Here is an 18,121-nt window from a genome sequence, read left to right as displayed (position 1 = left end):
CACCAGAAAAGATCATTCCTAGATAAGTTAAATAAGTGGGACTGGTGTATGAACACAGATCACCTAATTACACTTAAAGGCTATGAGGCAGTCTCCCACGTCACCCATAGATATCTAAGACCCCAAGTGTACCTACTATTATCCCCGGCACCCGAAGTTAGACGATTTCTCCTGCAATTGAGAACGAACCAGCTACCGGTTCTCCCGATCATTGGGCCAAGGTTAAAAATTCCCCGAGAGTCCACAACCTGTAGAATTTGTTAGGTATCTGGAGTACTTGAAACAACTCGGCACGTTTTAACACTTTGCTCAAAACTTGGTTATGAAAAATGGGTTCATAATTATGAGGCGATAAAAGATTAAGTTTTCTGGTATGGATGCTTGAACCCAGTTGCCTTAAATCTACAGCTAGCTCTTTTTAGGGTATGGAATCAGATAAAGCCCTTACTCCAGTGATAATAACTCTCCCACTCCTGAAATAAAGTGATACCCATGGGCTTATGACTTTCTGTTATTTGGGGATAGTGAATCCAATGATAGAACGAACGAATGAATGATTGATAATACTACATCATATTGTATGTTTGTTCTATATTATTCTTATCTACTTTCTATAGGGCACTCTCACGACTGTGGAATTTTTCTTATTATTTAGGTTGCTGTTATGTGATTTTATGGATTTTATGTATTTTATGTATATTTTTCTATATAGAATTTAATTGAGTTAATATGTATGATTTGCTTGTTTTGAAATGTGTATACAAATATATGAGTTGTGTGAAATCCAATTCCTGGATTGTATCACAATAAAGTATTATTATTATTATTTATACTCTTTATGACTTATCACTTTTGTGTTAAATTACTCCAGCCATGATTGAAAAAGGTGAGAGATTTACCAAAACACGTGTCTCCTATAGGGCATTTTTCTTTGAATACATTTTCTCAATTCTAATAACTGAGTGCGTATTCGTTTTTTCATTATTGTGGCGCTTGATTCTAAGTGGAGTGGGGTGGGGTTCCTTCTGAGCCCATTACACTCTTTTGCAATCACAGGAGTAGGGGGTCTGCTACTCCGTTACTCCACTAACCAGCTGCCACCTTTTTTAGCGCAGGACACGGATGGTTGATATTCAAGAAAAAAAAACAATACACTGTACTATTTCAGAAGTTATAGGGTTTGCAGAAGAACAGGTGATGAAATTAATGTTATGTAGTTGCCACATATTTGTACAGAGCGTGGCTTAAAAGGCTGACCTTGCTTAAATATTTTAATAGCCATCTAGTATTAACCTCTGTGACTAACCCATGGTATTGACATTGCTCCCATGGGGGAAGCCCCTTCCTGTGAGGCCAGGGAGGTGAGGTTGCTACCCGAAAGTCCCCTTGGTGGTGGTATTCAGCAGGTGGATTTCAAGGGGAGGGAAACCCTTTACGGGACCAGTTACGACTGCCTTGGGAGAACACGGTATGCACTTGCTCAATCTCTGTCCCCTCTTTACTCTCACCCCACTCAATCCTTTGTGGTCCCCCCATGTCTGTGTATTTCTGTAGGGTAGGAGACCTCAACCATATAGACCATACTGGAACAAGGAAGAGTGAGGGCTACCAAGATGACTTTCATACAACCACCGACACGAAGAAGAACAGGTAAGGAGGCAAAAATCCACCACAGGATCAACATGCGTGGTACAGTCAACCAGAGCCAGAGCCAAACATAAAAGGGGAAGAAGGACTGTGTACTTTGTCAGATCCTCCCTGGAGGAACTGAGAGCCGGCTGGAAGCTCGCTACAGAGAATAGGACAGCATGACAGAGCCTCGCTCAACACATACTGTGTTCCCCCGTTGCCCAGGCTGGAGAATTGGAGGTCCGGAAGAGACCAGGAGTCTGACCTCACGTTCAGACCCAGAAGCACACACCGAGAGAGACCAGACCTGGGAGCGCTGCAAAGACCCATGAAGACCGCTGGAAGGCGTGCAGAAGCTCACAACAGGTAGACTCAGTTCTGTGAAGCTGCCCGAGCAAGTCGGAAATGCCACAAAAGGTATTTGAGTTACCGTGATGGGTGGTAGAGATAAGGGAGAGTGAAGGTGACGGTTGGGGAATGCTGAAGAACCCCATCTCCCTTGTACCAGTACTTATGGAAAACTAAGAAACATTGTCTGGCAGGTTAGTGAACCAGGCCTGTGTATAACACAAGATGCACCAGGGTGAGGGGTTTGCAACTCATGAAGTAGGCGAAGCCCCACAACAGCAGCACACCAGGGTCTGGGACCCACACGAAGTCAATGAAGCTCTGCAACAACAGCACACATGAATTGGGGACCCATTTCAATCTGAAGAAGTACGCAACCACAGGGCTTGGGCCCACAATAAGTCGGGGACATCCTGAGACAACATATAGGGGTCTGGGAACCACATAAAAGCGAGAAGTTACACAACAAGTTGGGGAGATCCTGAGAGAATCCAGAGGGGTCTAGGACCCACACAAGAGAGAGAGAGACAGAGAGGGAGAGAGAGAGCGAGCGATAAATGCGAGAAGTAAAGATAAGCAGTCGAGGACCCATTGTAAAAGAAGAGAAATGTTCTGGAACACTAAGAGCTACAGTCAAATCTGGTATGGTAGTGAACCAGACTTGAAGCTACGTTTGTGAACTGGAGAAAGGACAGGGTAAGAGATTCCTACCCGATACATGGAAACTGTTTTTGTGAAATAAGGTTGTCTACAGTCAAGTCTGGCAGGTGTGGAGAATACGATGGGATTCCCCCCGGGAACCTGGTCTGGGACCCTTCTCATGTGGCCATGGGAAAGCAGGCGCTCTCTGATCCAGACCCTGGGGGTGGTGCACTGCGGAAGGATCACATGAGGGGGGGGAAATCAGCCAGGGAGGACTGGGAGGAACCCCTTTTTAACTTTCCGAGTGACCCTGCCCTTCCGATGGTCTTTTGCCACATCAGAGAGGTAAAAAGATCTAATTTTCCAAAAGGGACTACGAAGACGAGGGCTAAAAAGGCATGCAGAGTTGGAGAACAGGACGGAAAGCCTAAAGCCTATGTCAACGTCAGGTAATAAAGCTTGAGGGTCTGCACCTAAAGCCAATTAAAGCCAATTAACCCACCTGAGGGAAATACAAGGCTGCTGCAAGAGGGTATCACAGAGAGAAGCTGGAGCAGGAAGGTGGGCAGCAGGAGAAGAAACAGAACTGGAAGCTGGCAGTTCACAAGTAAGTGTAAACACGGAAGGGATGCCGGAGCAAAACGCAAACAGATTTCACCTGCAGACTGTTCTGGACCTGTGCTCACAAACCATGTCTGGCTGTGGCTGCATTGTGTGCAGAAGCAAGCCGAGGGAAGCTGGAAAAGGAAGACTCTTCATTGATGAGGGCAGATCTGAGAAACCTGTGCAGAGGGAAGGTGTGGATCCTGAGAGTCTAAAAACTGGATGAGGACTGGTTTTTTTAGAATGAGGTCAGGACCGTGCCCCTAACACACTAGAAAAATATTTACTAAAAAGATCCTGCACCTCACTTTGTCTCCTTTTCTAGTGAGAAAAATGCTCACAATAGCCCCCCCCTGGAGGGTGTGCAACTCCACAGTTCAAACCAAAAAACAATTCTGGACCATTATAAATTGAGAAAATATATCTATTTATTTTATTTGTACCATATTGCAGTTTATTTTTAAAAAAAACATATACAACCTGAATGGGGTTGCAATGTACACCTTTTTTTAAAAATGTAATAGAAAAATATTGTCTAACATACATTACCTACGTGAAACACCACATCAAGTATGACACAAATTAGAAAAAGGAAAAAGAGGAGAAAAAAACAAGTGATAAATTCAGCAATAAGCTGGTAACACTGGGTTCACCACAAACGTCCTCCACCTGAATGTTAACACTAACACAGTTCATCAACACATACACAATGGGTTAAAAAGTACATTTACATAAAATCACATTAAGAACCTACAAACAATTCTGAAAAAAGCAAACAACGCTACTAGTAAAGCTATATACGTGTAACATTTAGCTGCCTAGTACTTCATCCTTAGGTAAGTTCGGATTGTTCAATACATTTTTAATAAATACAAGCTGTTAATGCTCTATTACGGCCGTGTCTTAATCACACAGTATCTTCATCCCTATTACGGCCGTGTCTTAATCACACAGTATCTTCATCCCGACATGTTTCTTTCCCTAAATCTGTGGATCTTGTGCAGGGAAATTCTTCAGGGGTATTGCTTCAGAAAGATGAACAGTATAACATTAAACGCAGTTGTATAATGTTGGTTCCATATAGAGAAACTTGGTTTGGCCAGGAGTTGCAGCCCTTGAGGGTTTCCTTCTTGTTATACTTAGTTATAACCTTATGGAAAAGGGGGCGGGGGTGTGGAAGAGAAATGGACACACCATCAAAGTGGGTTGTGTAGGGCTCAGAACAAAGTCAAGCATACTTCTCAACCTTTGTTTATAATTAACACGGTGAGGCTTACCACACTACAAACTTACACAGTAGTCTGAGGTGTAAGGAGCGCTGCTTTAAAGTAGGGCGCTGATTCCCTAAAGGAAAGGGAGCAAGAACAACATATAACACCAGGTCAGTGTTGCGTCTAGACAAAGCGATTTATCACTGTAAAACAAGGTGTGGGTAGCACCGATAGTCTGGACCACAGAACAACTTAGATTTATCAAGTGCACTAAATAGCCTTGTCTAATTTCAACTTAACCTCCGGTCAGCAATGGGATTTGAGGATACTAAAGAGTTCATACTAAAGGATTTGAAAATCCATATGAATGTGGTAAGACCAAGTCTCAATAGTTAATACTAAGGGTCCGGAATTGAAAGTAAGCCCTTAGATCGCAGTAAGTAGACAAAAGGAAGGGGAGGTAGATGTATATGTAAGGCAGTTGGAATGACTAGTAATGATCCAACCTGCCGATCAGTGTACTTGCTTCCGTATTAAACTGATGTCAACATAAGCTTCCGGTCATATCAAAGCCTCCATTCTACATACCTGTCTAATTGCAACTCTTGCAATTTGTTAAATACTTATTAGGAAGGCAAAAAGAACGTATACCTGACGCGGCGTGAGGGAGAGGTCCCTTCTTGATCAGGTTTTCCTGTTAGTCTCTATAGCTGTTTCCCATGGAATGCCAGCTGTTAATTAGATTCTGGTGCGTGGGTCCTAGTATCAAGCTTTTTTTAGTGACACTGTGAAATCAAATGTAATAGTGCAAAAAATAAACACTAATGCTCATTCCTGCTCGCATGTCTTCATCTGCATTTTATTAGAAATTATATACAGTTATTGTTTAATTTTAAAAAAACGCTGTTTTTAAAGTAGCGTCATGCACGATGTCGCTTAATTTAAAGTCGGTGCAGGGCGCCTCCTGTAGTAAATACCTCTAGTCTTTGTAAAGCCATGCTTGCACTGGCTCCGCACGTGGATTTTACAAAGAAAGCAGGTAGCGCAAGTGTTTGCAGCTGTTCGTAATTAATACAACGCTCCCCCATATGCTAATGGAAACTGAAACTGTATCTCAACACGCCTGCATGCGCCCAAAACGAGTGAAAGCAGATCTGTTCCTATACGGATGTTTTGCTAAAGCTGGCTGTGTAAGGAAAAATATATATAACGGGCAGTTTCTTACCTCACAGTTAGTTTTCCATGCTGCTGGTTCTTGGCATGCGTGATTGTTCCACATTAGCCGTCGGATCTGCTCGACTGATCTCTTCTGCAGTCACACTGTTTAAAGCCTTGCTCTGCCAGAAGTGTGCAATTAGGCTCCCGTGACAAAACGACGGCATGAACACTAGTATGTTCAAACGCGGGCGCTTTTTTGTACTTACTGAACCCTCCATGGTAGTGCAGTGGCAACACATACCTACTGTGCACTGAAAAAAACGAAAGCTGGTGGGGGCCCGAATCTGACACATGGCTAAATGCCAAAGAATGAAAAACTGAAGAGATATCCAGAGAGCAAAACACTATTACTTACAAAAGTATCAAATTATTTTATTTATCATGATACAAAAATTTGAACAAGTCAATTAATGGCATTCTACTTTGTAGAGCATCAATAAATCACGTAACACACCAGCATAGATGAACAAATAACTGTGACTAAAATACATCCATCTCAACAAACATTCATAGTGCAGCATCCAAACCATACATCATACATAGTGACATTCAACCAACCAACAATGGCTAAAAAGATAACTAAATTAATTAACATTATTTGCCAATTGGGAGTGGGACAAACATTCATCACATCCCATTTGATTATTTTAATGTTTACAAATATATTATGCCAAAAGAATAACACAGTGGATGTCTCTCATCCATTGAAAGTCTTAGAACTTGCTCTAGGTTGTCAGATACATACAATAAAGGATGAAACTCCTTTGTTGTTAAACGAGTGGCGAATCTGCCTGTTCACTCGAATTTCTGTACTCAATCTAAATTTATTAAATATGGCATTTGGTCACTTCATGTAGCATACTTAATCTGATAATAGAGGGTAGATTCAGAAAATAGTATAAAGTAAAAAATAACTGAAAACAATTGCCTAAACTAAAAAAACCTTATATACATAAATTGGCTTTGTAAAGCACAATATATGGGGCCTGTATCTGCCCTTCTTTACAAAGACTTCCAGTCGATCAATTCATTTAAGCCAATGTCAACTGAATTGCACAGGTAAATAAGTCTTTGTTCCTGATTGATAAGTTTTTTCTTATTGACTAATGTTGGTTCTGTTGAGTCCAACTGTAGGAGTACGCTCCATGTAAGTGACTCGGGTGTGTGATCCATGGCCAAAAAATGGCCTACCATTGGGGCTGCTGTGTTGCGATTGCGTATGCAACTTTTATGTTCTGTGATCCTCTGTTTCACTTTCCTTTCGGTCATCCCAATATAGATTTTTCGGCACGGGCACCAAATAACATAACTGAGAGTGCCTCTGATAGCAGTAGCAGAGGAAAAGAAATCGAGAAGTCGAGACAGCCCACAGCCGCTGTAATACTGGAGCCGGTAAATGAAAGACCATACTCCAGAGCAGCAGAAGCTCCTTGCTGGTAACTGTAACCAGCAGAACTTCATTTGCATCGAAGGTAAAGCAAGTGAAAGACTTCATAGTTGTGGGAAGTCTTGTCAAACAAAGGGAAATGTATCATGCGCTTAGCTAGCATTAACTGAAGTGCTCCCCTGTGAAAAAGTCTTTCTTTTCCCATTGTAACTTTAAAATCATTGCCCGAAGCAGTCGCGTGCCTCCTATTAACAGGGAGAACAGTAGCAGTAATGAGTGTAGTAGGAGACTTTCCCATTCAGTTACAAAGGTACATCACTTAAGAGAACACAGTATGCAATATTATGTTTCCCGGTCATTGGTAAAGATGAAAGCTATCTTTGTAAAAGGGAAAGCAAGTAGCAAGTTGAAGTTTACCATCAAGAAGTCATCGTGTGTGCCTAAAATTGTTTTTGAAGCAAACCTTAACTCTTGCAACATTCTACATCCAAGTGTTGCAGAAGTTGTTGAACTCAGAAGTAGAACAAGATTTGCCCAAGCCAATAGGCAGAACCTTACAAAGAGGAAACCAGCCAAAATACAAACTAAAGCTTGTGGTCTTGAAGTTGTTGAAGCGAATACTAACCCAGGGTCCTCTGATACAAGGGTGACAAAGTCATATGAAACTGGGAGTGTGGCATTACAGCTTTGGGGCAAACCCTGGAGACAGAGAGATGCATATGAAGCTGGGGAAGGAAGCTGGGTGCTTGTAATAAATAATTACACATCAGTAAAGCTGACCCTGTGGCAGTCAGAAGCTGAAGCATATTGTGTGATAGCTACAAGACTTAGAGGAAAGGCAAAGAGGCTGCCCTTTCTGGTAGAAGTGGAATGAATAGTGCCTTGCCAACCTGAAGAGCCAACCTGAAGAGGTCGAAGATTCTTGTTTAAGTTGTCTAATAACATTCCCCAATATCAAGCTGCAGCAGCAGAAGTTGAACTGTGGTTGTCTAGAATTTTGTCAGAGCTATCATATGTTGAAGTAGAAGCAGTTTGTGAGGCAGAGAAGCCTGCTCTCACAACAACATGGAGAAAAGGAAATTGTCACAAAGAGAGCAATTTTCTTACAAGAAGCATCCTCACAAGTTGTATGCAAGATGCTGCAGAAAGTAAAGTGGAAGTGGCATTTTTGTTTTTGAACCGTATCCAGGATTACCATTGGTATTGTTTTTCTTAATTGAACTTGGAAAAGGGAGCTTTTCATCCAGAGAAGATGAAACTGTTTGAGTGACTTATTTTCTTGGGAGAAATGGACTCTGGACATTTCTGGGGCAGCGGAATCTGTCTAGAACAAGCAGAAGTCAATTGTCAAACTTAATAGTTTGGTAACCATTTATTTATGTTATTGTTGTTTTACTTTGATTGTTTAGTGTGGGGGTTAGTTTTGTGTATGCTAGGCCCTTTTTCCTTCGGTCTTAGAATAGGTAGGGATTCCCCTGGTAGAGTAGGTTTAGCTAGGGTTTATATATTGTTTCTTGGTGGGGTGACAAACCTTAGTTGAGTGTGGGCGCTGGCTGGATCTGTGTGTCCAATGTTGGTAGTTAAGCTAACTTTTTGTCGTCTAGTAATAGTCCAGTCATTAGGTTTGTAGACATGGTGTTTTATTTGTGTACGTTTACCAAAACCAGTCAATGTGGCATTGTGAGCCAAAAAGTGAAACAAAACAGCCGACGCGCGTTTCAACCAAAGTCTTTCTCAGGGCTGTGATTAGTGAGGTGAGTGATGTGGTAATGTGAGTGTTTGTAATACAGTGCAGTGACATCATGTGGAAATTGCCATATTGTTGTATAGATATTACACATTATTGCATCATAATGAACACATTTGTTCATGAGACCAGTTTAAGTCACAAAGAAGAATGGAGCAAAAAACCATAGATTACAGTGTACGTGGTGCACGGTGAGTGGTGGTGATTACAATACAATCAGTATTACATTTGTCATTTAGTATTGCAACAAGTAAAATTGTCAGCATTACGAGTTTTTGAGATAGAGAGATACAGTACCAAGGAAGGAAGAGGGGGAGAAGAAATATTGAGAGATATGTTAGAACCAGTGTGAATTGGAATGGCTAGTTATTGAGTTCAGGAAGAAGTAAGGAGAAAAATGAGCGGTGGATCTTACCAGGGGTGTTATAATGGAGGGCTCCTGTTGGAGCTGTCGATTAATCACCCGCGTTAGGATGCCAGAAAAGTGGCTGAGTAGCCTGATCTGTAGAAGAATATATAAGCGCACTGGGTTATGTCCAGTTACTTGCACCCTAGTGGTGGGTAGAGAATCACAGTAAATTGGTGTGCCCGGGGATCCAGGCTGGGGTCTGGTTTGGAAGCTGCCGATGTGCAGTGCTTGGTAACTGACGGATTCGACCCCTCTGCGGATCACATGCTAAGAGAAGAGAGCTGCTTGGTTAGGGTGGGAGAGCCCTAGGTGGTGGTGTCTATAGGGAGACACGGAGTGTGCTGGCAGGGAGGCTGTTAGTTAGATTTCATGCAGTGAGGACCGGGGGCTGGGTGAATCTCTGCCGTGTGTGAGGCAGGGAATGGTTATGCTGGGGGACTAGAAACATGCGGAAGGTGCCTGCGCATTGATGTGGGGTGGTGTCCTAAACAATGTCGGTACCGTGCCCGGTGGCCTGTTATCACAGTGCCGTAGGGCCGAGTGTGCGAGATAGGGCAGGTGATGATAGTTTGTGAGAGGTGGCTGGGCATGGTGGGCCCGGTGGGGTTGGAATACACCACCCAGTCAATTTGATAATCCCTTGAAGGGGGATACGCTATTGCGAGGAGGCGGGGCGCATAGCCCCGTGAAGATCAAATATGGAGCTGAAGGGGGTAAGGGGGGTGGAGTCCCGTGGAGTGGAGCGAGCCGCTGCTAAGGCTCAGTGCTGGGCTAGCTTGGATTGGAGAACATACCTATGCTGGGATCGGCGAAGTGCTCCAGCCGCAGTCCTGCTGGAAAGTGAGTCACGGACTGTTGGTCCGATCGCTTCCTGTTTAGAGGGCCGCGCCTAAATCTAATTTGTTAGGCAGGTAAACGGGGCCCCTGATTGGCCAATCCCGAATAAGTTGCGTGGGGATGGGTGGGGGGCGGTGATTGGTCGTGTTTGCAGTTGGGATGTGTCCAGGAACTTCCTGGTTCTAGGTCCGTGCCTGACCTTGATTGGTTAGTTGGGTGGGGCAGGTGGGCCCCCGATTGGCCCATCTAGTTAGGCAGGGGGAATGCGTTCATGTCGGCCCTGAGAGTCCAGATTGGTTCACAGTGCCCCTGGTATGAAATAATGGATCTGTGTTGGGGTTCCTTGGTGGCTGTCTGTTGTGGGACGGTAACCAAGCTGGCTGTATGGCGTATTGCTTAATAAGACTGAAATTAGGGGGAGGGTAGTGGTTTGACTAGGCGGTGGGTGTCTGTTATGCTAGCCTGTTGGTTTGTCGGTCAGATTCATAGAGCTATGTTAGTTGTGCTCATGTGAAATCGTGGGAGGAGATGAATTGCAAAGTGTGGGGTTGGATTTGGCTAATTGGAGGATGCCTATTGGTAGGTAGAGCGAGGGAGTAAGGCATATGGGTATCCCTGGCAAGTTGACGACGGTCGGAAGGGGAGAAAAATTGATAAGCCTGTCAAGGCTGCTGATTTGGAACATTAACAGTGTGTGAATATCCAGTAGGGCTAGACTATTTCACATCTGTTGACACAGTTACACAATTAGGTCATAAAAACACATGTACGTCATGATCACTGTTTAGTCCAATGGTGACTCCTCTGTATTTGCATATCGGGCAAGCTTCTTTTTGACGCAAATGGAGTTCTCTGTCCCCTCCTCTTGCATCTGCTGGTATTACTTCGAGTCCCACGAAGGTGATGTCATCTTTGTTGTCCCACTGGATTTGTTCTTGCCAGTGGGTATTTCGGGTCTTGTGCTTGAAGGGAGCTTAGACATTCCCTTATCCTGAGCTCTCTTTTAGTGCTTCCAATATATTTGCTTTCACATACACAGATAATCGCATAAATGACATATTTAGATTTGCAATTGATGTATTGTTTGATGTCGTGAGTATTTCCATCACCAAAGTTGAGTCTCTTTGTATTCAATGCACATTTACACATGGAGCACATTCTGCATTTGAAAAAACCCACAGGCTTGTTGCTCGTGAGCCAGTTATCTGTTGTTTTGGTAATCGGTGCCATGAAGGATGGGTTTAGGATAGTTTTGAGTGTTCTTGCCTTTGTGTAGGTCAGACAGTGTTTGTCTGGTATCCATTTCCTGATATGCTCATCAATTTTTAGGATGTGCCAATGTCTTTTTAATATTTTTTGTACTTGATGGCGGTCACTGCACTATTGAGGGATATATCGGATTTGGTTGTCATCCTTGGGCTGCGCTCTAGCACGTTCTTTGGGAGTTAGTAGCGTTGTGCGTTCCCTTTTATTTGCCAGGGATTGTGCTGCTAGAATGGCATGTTCTGGGTAACCCCTCTCAGAGAATCATCTGGATAGAGTTGTGCAGTCCTTTCTGTAGTCTGGTAATGAGCTGCAGTTCCGTTTTGCTCGTAAGAATTCACCCTTGGGAAAATTGTTGATTATTGATTTCTTGTGACAGCTTGTTCCATGCAGTACTGAGTTAATTTTGGTGGGTTTCCTGAAGGTAATTGTCTTGAGCTTGGTACCTAGTGGCATGATGGTAATGTCCAGGAAGTCGATCGATGCGCTATCAGTTCCAGAGAGTTCTATGCCAAAATTGTTGTCATTGAGATATTCTTTGAACCAGTTCAATTGTTCCACTGTTCCAGACCAGATCGTCAATGTAGCGGAACCACTTATGTATGAGTTGGTAGAAATCTTCATTAGCAAAAGCATGGACCTGTTTGTAATGGTGCATGAACAGGTTGGCCAAAGAAGGAGCGTATGTGGCCCCCATAGCTATACCTTTGGTTTGTCTGTAGTACTGTTTGTCGAATAGAAAAATGGTGTTAGTGAGGGAAAATTCTAAGAACTCCTTTGTGAGTTCCAGGTGTGAACAAAAAGAGGCTGAGGCTTTTGCAAAGGCGAAATCAATTGCTTTTAGTGCAAGTCCGTGGTTGATGGACGTGTATAAGGCTTTGACGTCCAATGTCACCAAAATATATTCCTTGCTCCATGTGACGTCTTGTAACACTAGTAGGTTGTGCATGGTATCATGTAGGTATGTTGGTATTTTCGGCACTTCTGGTGCTAGTACGTTGTTAATGTAATGGTTTAGTGGTTCCGTTAACCATCCTATTCCACTCAGGATGGGATGTCCCTCTGGTATCGTGGAGAGATTCTTGTGTACCTTGGGGAGAAAGTAGATTGTAGGCATCCTCGGATGTTTGGGTTGAAGATATTTCAGTTTGTCATCTGTTAGGAGTCCACGTTTATGCCATTTGTTCAGCAGGATGTTAGCTGCTAATGTGGTTTCGCTGGTCGGGTTTTTCTTCAGAGTGTCATAGCAGCCAGGGGTCGACAGATGGGTTACTGCCATTAGTATGTAGTCTGTTCTATCCATGACAACCACATTGCCCCCTTTGTCCGCTTCCTTGATTACGATTTAGTGATTATCTTGTAGTTCCTTGAGCGCATGTCTCTCCTGTTTTGTAAAATTGTCTGCATGACTTGGGCGTTTAGTTCTCATTTGGTCTTCCAAAATTTGAAGATCCCTCGTGACAGCTTGGCTGAAGATCTCCATGGCGTTGTCCCCTTGTAAATTCGGAGTGAATTTTGATTTCGGCTTGAGTTCAGGTATTTTCAAATTACTCTTCTCAATGTCAAGGTCTAGCAGTGTTTGTTGTATGATCTGGACATGGGTGTTGGGAAAGTGTTCCAATGTTACTAAAAGGTGAGTACTCTCCAAATGTTCCATGTCGGTTTCACTTATCGGTACATATTTAGTCCTTGTGGACTTCCAGTTGACTTGTTACGCAAAGAATTTTTTCAATTTGAGTTTCCTAGTATATTTGAACAGGTCTATCTGGGCGTCCACATAGTTGGTATGGTTAGCTGGTGCGAATGAGAGAACTTTATTCAGCATGTTGATGTCACTTTCAGATAAAGTATGACCCGAGAGATTAGTTACTAGGTGCAGGGTCGCGGTGTGCTCTGTTGTGATAGTGTTTTTGATCTTGTCAGTCTGATAGCACTTTCGTTTTCTTCTTGTATGCTTCTTGGTCCCCGCTCGCTTGCCCCTCTTAGTTCTTGTCTGGGCGGTATGTTGCCCCGAGTGGGGTTTAAAAAATGCACCTGTTTCTTGGGTAGGCCGCGTGTTCCTTTCTTGTAGCGTTGTATCTCATCCAGAAAGTTGTAGCCTATGCTTCTGCTGGCTTCAAGCTGTCTAGACAGTCTAGGTACTGGTTCATCATATTGATGTCTGGTTCTTCCGTTGCTTGCTCTGGTTCTTGATCAGCTTCTTGTTCAGGTTCACTGTCCATGTCAGATTTGGCCGGCGAGCTGTTAAGGGTGCTTTCCTTGGAGCTTGGTCCTTGAATGTTGTCAAATTTGGCTTGGAAGGTAAAGACTCTGTTGTCCTGGTAGTCTCATCTCTCGCAAATTTTCTACATTATCTGATTTTCACCTCATCCGATTGTGTTTTTAGTATCTCATACATGATTTTATGATTTTTTTCCTTCGTAGCAGTCGGTGATTTGCTTGCTTCAATTTCTGATATGAGTTGGTCAATTTCAGACACAAGTCTTTTGTGGGCTCTGTCCGCATGTTCAATCAGTAATTCCATCATGATTTTGGAACCCATAATTAGGTTTTCTTCCCATTTGGCTGCCGGGTCGGCATCTTCCAGGTTTGTAAAGTCTGGAAAAATGATGATTCTGAGTCCTCTTGGGATTTTATCCTGTTAGCTTAACTACCAACATTGGACACACGGATCCAGCCAGCGCCCACACTCAACTAAGGTTTGTCACCCCACCAAGCTTCAATTACTCAGGAACCCTGGAGTTGGTTCCCGGACAAACCATGTACTAGGCAGCAAGCAAGAGTCTGACCATAAAACACAAGGTGTTCAGGGGACCATCAATCCCGAAACTACAAATCCACAATCTTTGAAACTTTATATATTGTTTCTTTTAAAAATAAAATGTCAAACCTTGAGAAAACTAAACTCGGGTGTGAGCCTCACATTACTGACCCCCTCAAACAGGATAGTGAACCAGACTTGATGTTACATTTGTGAACCAGGAAAATAACAGCGGAAGAGTCTTCTCTCCCCTCTGATGCTTGGGAACTGTGTTTCTTTGTGAGAAAAGAGAGACTGTGAAAGAAAAGAGGAGGGAAGGAAATTCCCCATTCATCATGTTGTTTTTGTACATGTTTGGTGGAGCATCTAACATCAAGAACTTTTAAGTTAAAACACAACTCATTCTGTTTGATAAACGAGAACTGAACATTTGAGTTGGAATCCAGAACGAGAGAAGTGTCCTTCTGGATCAATAAGATACCCTGTTTTTCCTTGGTTAGTCTAGAGCAGAGGTCGCCAAACAGTCGATCGCGGGCGACTAGTAGCTCGCCTGAGCCTTTTCAGTCGCCCGTGCTGATGATACCGAAAAATAAACATTTATCCTAAGTTATATTATTAATGGTGCGTTTTGCAGCTATTTTCCATGTTCAGGATCCGAACCCTGGTCACCCCAATTGCGGGCGGGGAGCTTGGCTGCTGTGCATACATGGAGCTGCTTGTGAATCCACTGACAAATGTCAGTATCACGTTATGCTTCTGCAGGCCGCCTGTAGTACCACAGTTGGCCTTTGTGCGCCCCCACGACAGTCTTGCTTAAGTAAGCTGCTCTTGTTTGCCAGAGATGTTGGAGGGGCTGGGGCAGGATCAGGATCATTGTGACCACGCAATGAAAATATCACAGTAGCCGCTCGCCTGGAAATGTTCAAAATAATATTTAGAAAATGGTACAATTTCTTTTATGTGGCTTCTTTCCAAATTCCACATTGTACATTTCCACTTGAAATCACTTCCATGACACAGGTACACCCACTTTTAGTACATTAAGCGATCCATAGACACGCTGTACAGTAGAAGCCTACCAGGGTAGCTCAGCAGGTTGACAGACCGATGCTGAGATGTTATATAATCAAAACTACAGGTTGTTAATTGTATGACTTTTTGCAATGCCTTATAAAAAAAAGTGCTATACAACGTGTTTGGCCAGGGTATGGGTTGGGCTGGTTGCTTGCTTATATTCAGGGCTGAGGTGGGGATATTTCTGCCCCTGTAGTGAAAATCAAAAGTTGGCACCCATGAACCCAGTTTAATTTTCTAAAAACTGCTATCAGCATAACAGAAGCATTTATTTGTGATTAACCAGTTTGACAAGCATTTAAAATCTTTATAAATATAACTTGTACTAAAACACAGAGGGGCACCCAAATAATGATAATGATGTGTTATTTATATAGCGCCTTAATCCAAAGCGCTTTACAGAGCACATATTTACATGCAATATCACCCAACTGAAATTAGTACTCATTTATCGACCTCAGAAGGATGAAAGGATGTGTTGGCCTTGCCGGGACTTTAACCTGCGACCTGCAGATCACGCTCAGATCGCAGCAGCGAGCGCTCAACCCGCTGAGCTATTGTACCGGCAAATAACGGAGTATGTGTGGTGTCTGACAAAAAAAACATTTCAAAGAAAACTCGTGAATGCAAGCAGCATTTTTCAATTTAGAAATTACTTTTTTTTATGGAAGTGTGAAATGCACATTTGGAAAACAATAGTGTGCCTAGCATGTAGAAAGCCTGCTTAAAACGCAAAGGAAGGGGCACAAAAATTGCAGGATATTTGTGTGGAAGTCCAACAAATATCTGTCTTTTTGAGACAGCTACTAATAAATAATAATGCAATAAAGAGGTTTTTGAAGTTCTTAATATATTCGTGAAGGCATATGCTATTCCATCTGTTTAAAGAGGGGAAATAATGGAGCCAAAAAAAATGTGGTGAAAATTCTGAGGTTTCTAAATATCCCCACCCCGATATCGCCCGCTATTAGCTTTCCACTGTTGGCCTCCACTACAAGTAGCTCTAGCTAACGTAAAGGTTGGAGACCCCTGGTCTAGAGTGTAAGGGACGGAAATAGGTTTGGACACAGGACGGTGGATATTTTACTTTATTGGACAGTGCCCTTAGTCTTTTTGTTGAGGCAGGGCAACACCTCTTAGAAATGGGACAAGATAGCTTTTCCTTTTCTTTACTTTTATATATAAAGGTGTTTGCAAATGAGCATGCCACCACTGCGTCAGACTCGTACTTCTGCACCCTTACACCTTCCAGCAACACTTGTAATGTACTATTGTCTTACTATACAGATCTTTATTGAATTATTGTGGATATTATATGTTGATCTAAATATTATTATAGATGGTTTATAGTCATAATGTAGCGGAGCTAGAGGCGAGGTAGAGGCAGTCTCCGGCAGTCTCTCTACCCTCTTTACTCTTTTCAGCAGTGGGAGGACCCACATATACCTGTCTGCAGAGCGGAGCGGCGAGCGGAGCTAGAGGCGAGGTAGAGGCAGTCTCCGGCAGTCTCTCTACCCTCTTTACTCTTTTCAGCAGTGGGAGGACCCACATATACCTGTCTGCAGAGCGGAGCGGCGAGCGGAGCTAGAGGCGAGGTAGAGGCAGTCTCCGGCAGTCTCTCTACCCTCTTTACTCTTTTCAGCAGTGGGAGGACCCACATATACCTGTCTGCAGAGCGGAGCGGCGAGCGGAGCTAGAGGCGAGGTAGAGGCAGTCTCCGGCAGTCTCTCTACCCTCTTTACTCTTTTCAGCAGTGGGAGGACCCACATATACCTGTCTGCAGAGCGGAGCGGCAAGCGGAGCTAGAGGCGAGGTAGAGGCAGTCTCCGGCAGTCTCTCTACCCTCTTTACTCTTTTCAGCAGTGGGAGGACCCACATATACCTGTCTGCAGAGCGGAGCGGCGAGCGGAGCTAGAGGCGAGGTAGAGGCAGTCTCCGGCAGTCTCTCTACCCTCTTTACTCTTTTCAGCAGTGGGAGGACCCACATATACCTGTCTGCAGAGCGGAGCGGCGAGCGGAGCTAGAGGCGAGGTAGAGGCAGTCTCCGGCAGTCTCTCTACCCGCTTTACTCTTTTCAGCAGTGGGAGGACCCACATATACCTGTCTGCAGAGCGGAGCGGCGAGCGGAGCTAGAGGCGAGGTAGAGGCAGTCTCCGGCAGTCTCTCTACCCTCTTTACTCTTTTCAGCAGTGGGAGGACCCACATATACCTGTCTGCAGAGCGGAGCGGCGAGCGGAGCTAGAGGCGAGGTAGAGGCAGTCTCCGGCAGTCTCTCTACCCTCTTTACTCTTTTCAGCAGTGGGAGGACCCACATATACCTGTCTGCAGAGCGGAGCGGCGAGCGGAGCTAGAGGCGAGGTAGAGGCAGTCTCCGGCAGTCTGCGGTCATGTCCGCGGTCCATGTTCCACCAACTATGACCACATCCGTCGAAGGTTCAGCGACCCCCTTACTTTCAGACTCGCAAGAAGAGTTTGTGTTAGAGCAAAGACTCCTTAGAAGCAACTTCAAAATCTCCGGTGTAAAGATGACGACGCTAGCAACATCGGGTAAGCCACTTGGCCCAAAACCAAAGATCCCAAGGATCATAACATTGACCCCGGCGACCAGCGGAACTCCTGGCTGTACCCCGCTACCACGGAAAACATGCTATGATTTTGAAAACCCTTATTCTGGGAACAAGCATTCACCACGTCTCTCCTCTGTGTCTTTTGAGCAGCGTTTGAGCAGTATCACAACGGCTCCTAAAACAGACGATGTATCGTGTAACCCTTATCCTCACGAAGAAGAAAACCAAGAAAACCAAGACGCACTTACCTTGGAGGAACGCCCACTATCAACCGAAAAGGGCAGCGATGTGGTTGTTTGCACGGATAAATCGGGGCACCAGGTGGTGAGTCTTCGTGCAGCCTCACAATCGTCTCCCCTGAGAGGGTCCGTCTCCTTCTCCCCCTCCCGTGCCGGCATCCAGTCGGCCGAGCCTCCCCGCCAAAA

This window comes from Ambystoma mexicanum, chromosome 1p (assembly GCF_040938575.1).
Source record: "Ambystoma mexicanum isolate Mex_15411 chromosome 1p, UKY_AmexF1_1, whole genome shotgun sequence".
Lineage (NCBI taxonomy): Eukaryota > Metazoa > Chordata > Amphibia > Caudata > Ambystomatidae > Ambystoma > Ambystoma mexicanum.
Note: the sequence above shows the minus strand (reverse complement) of the source record.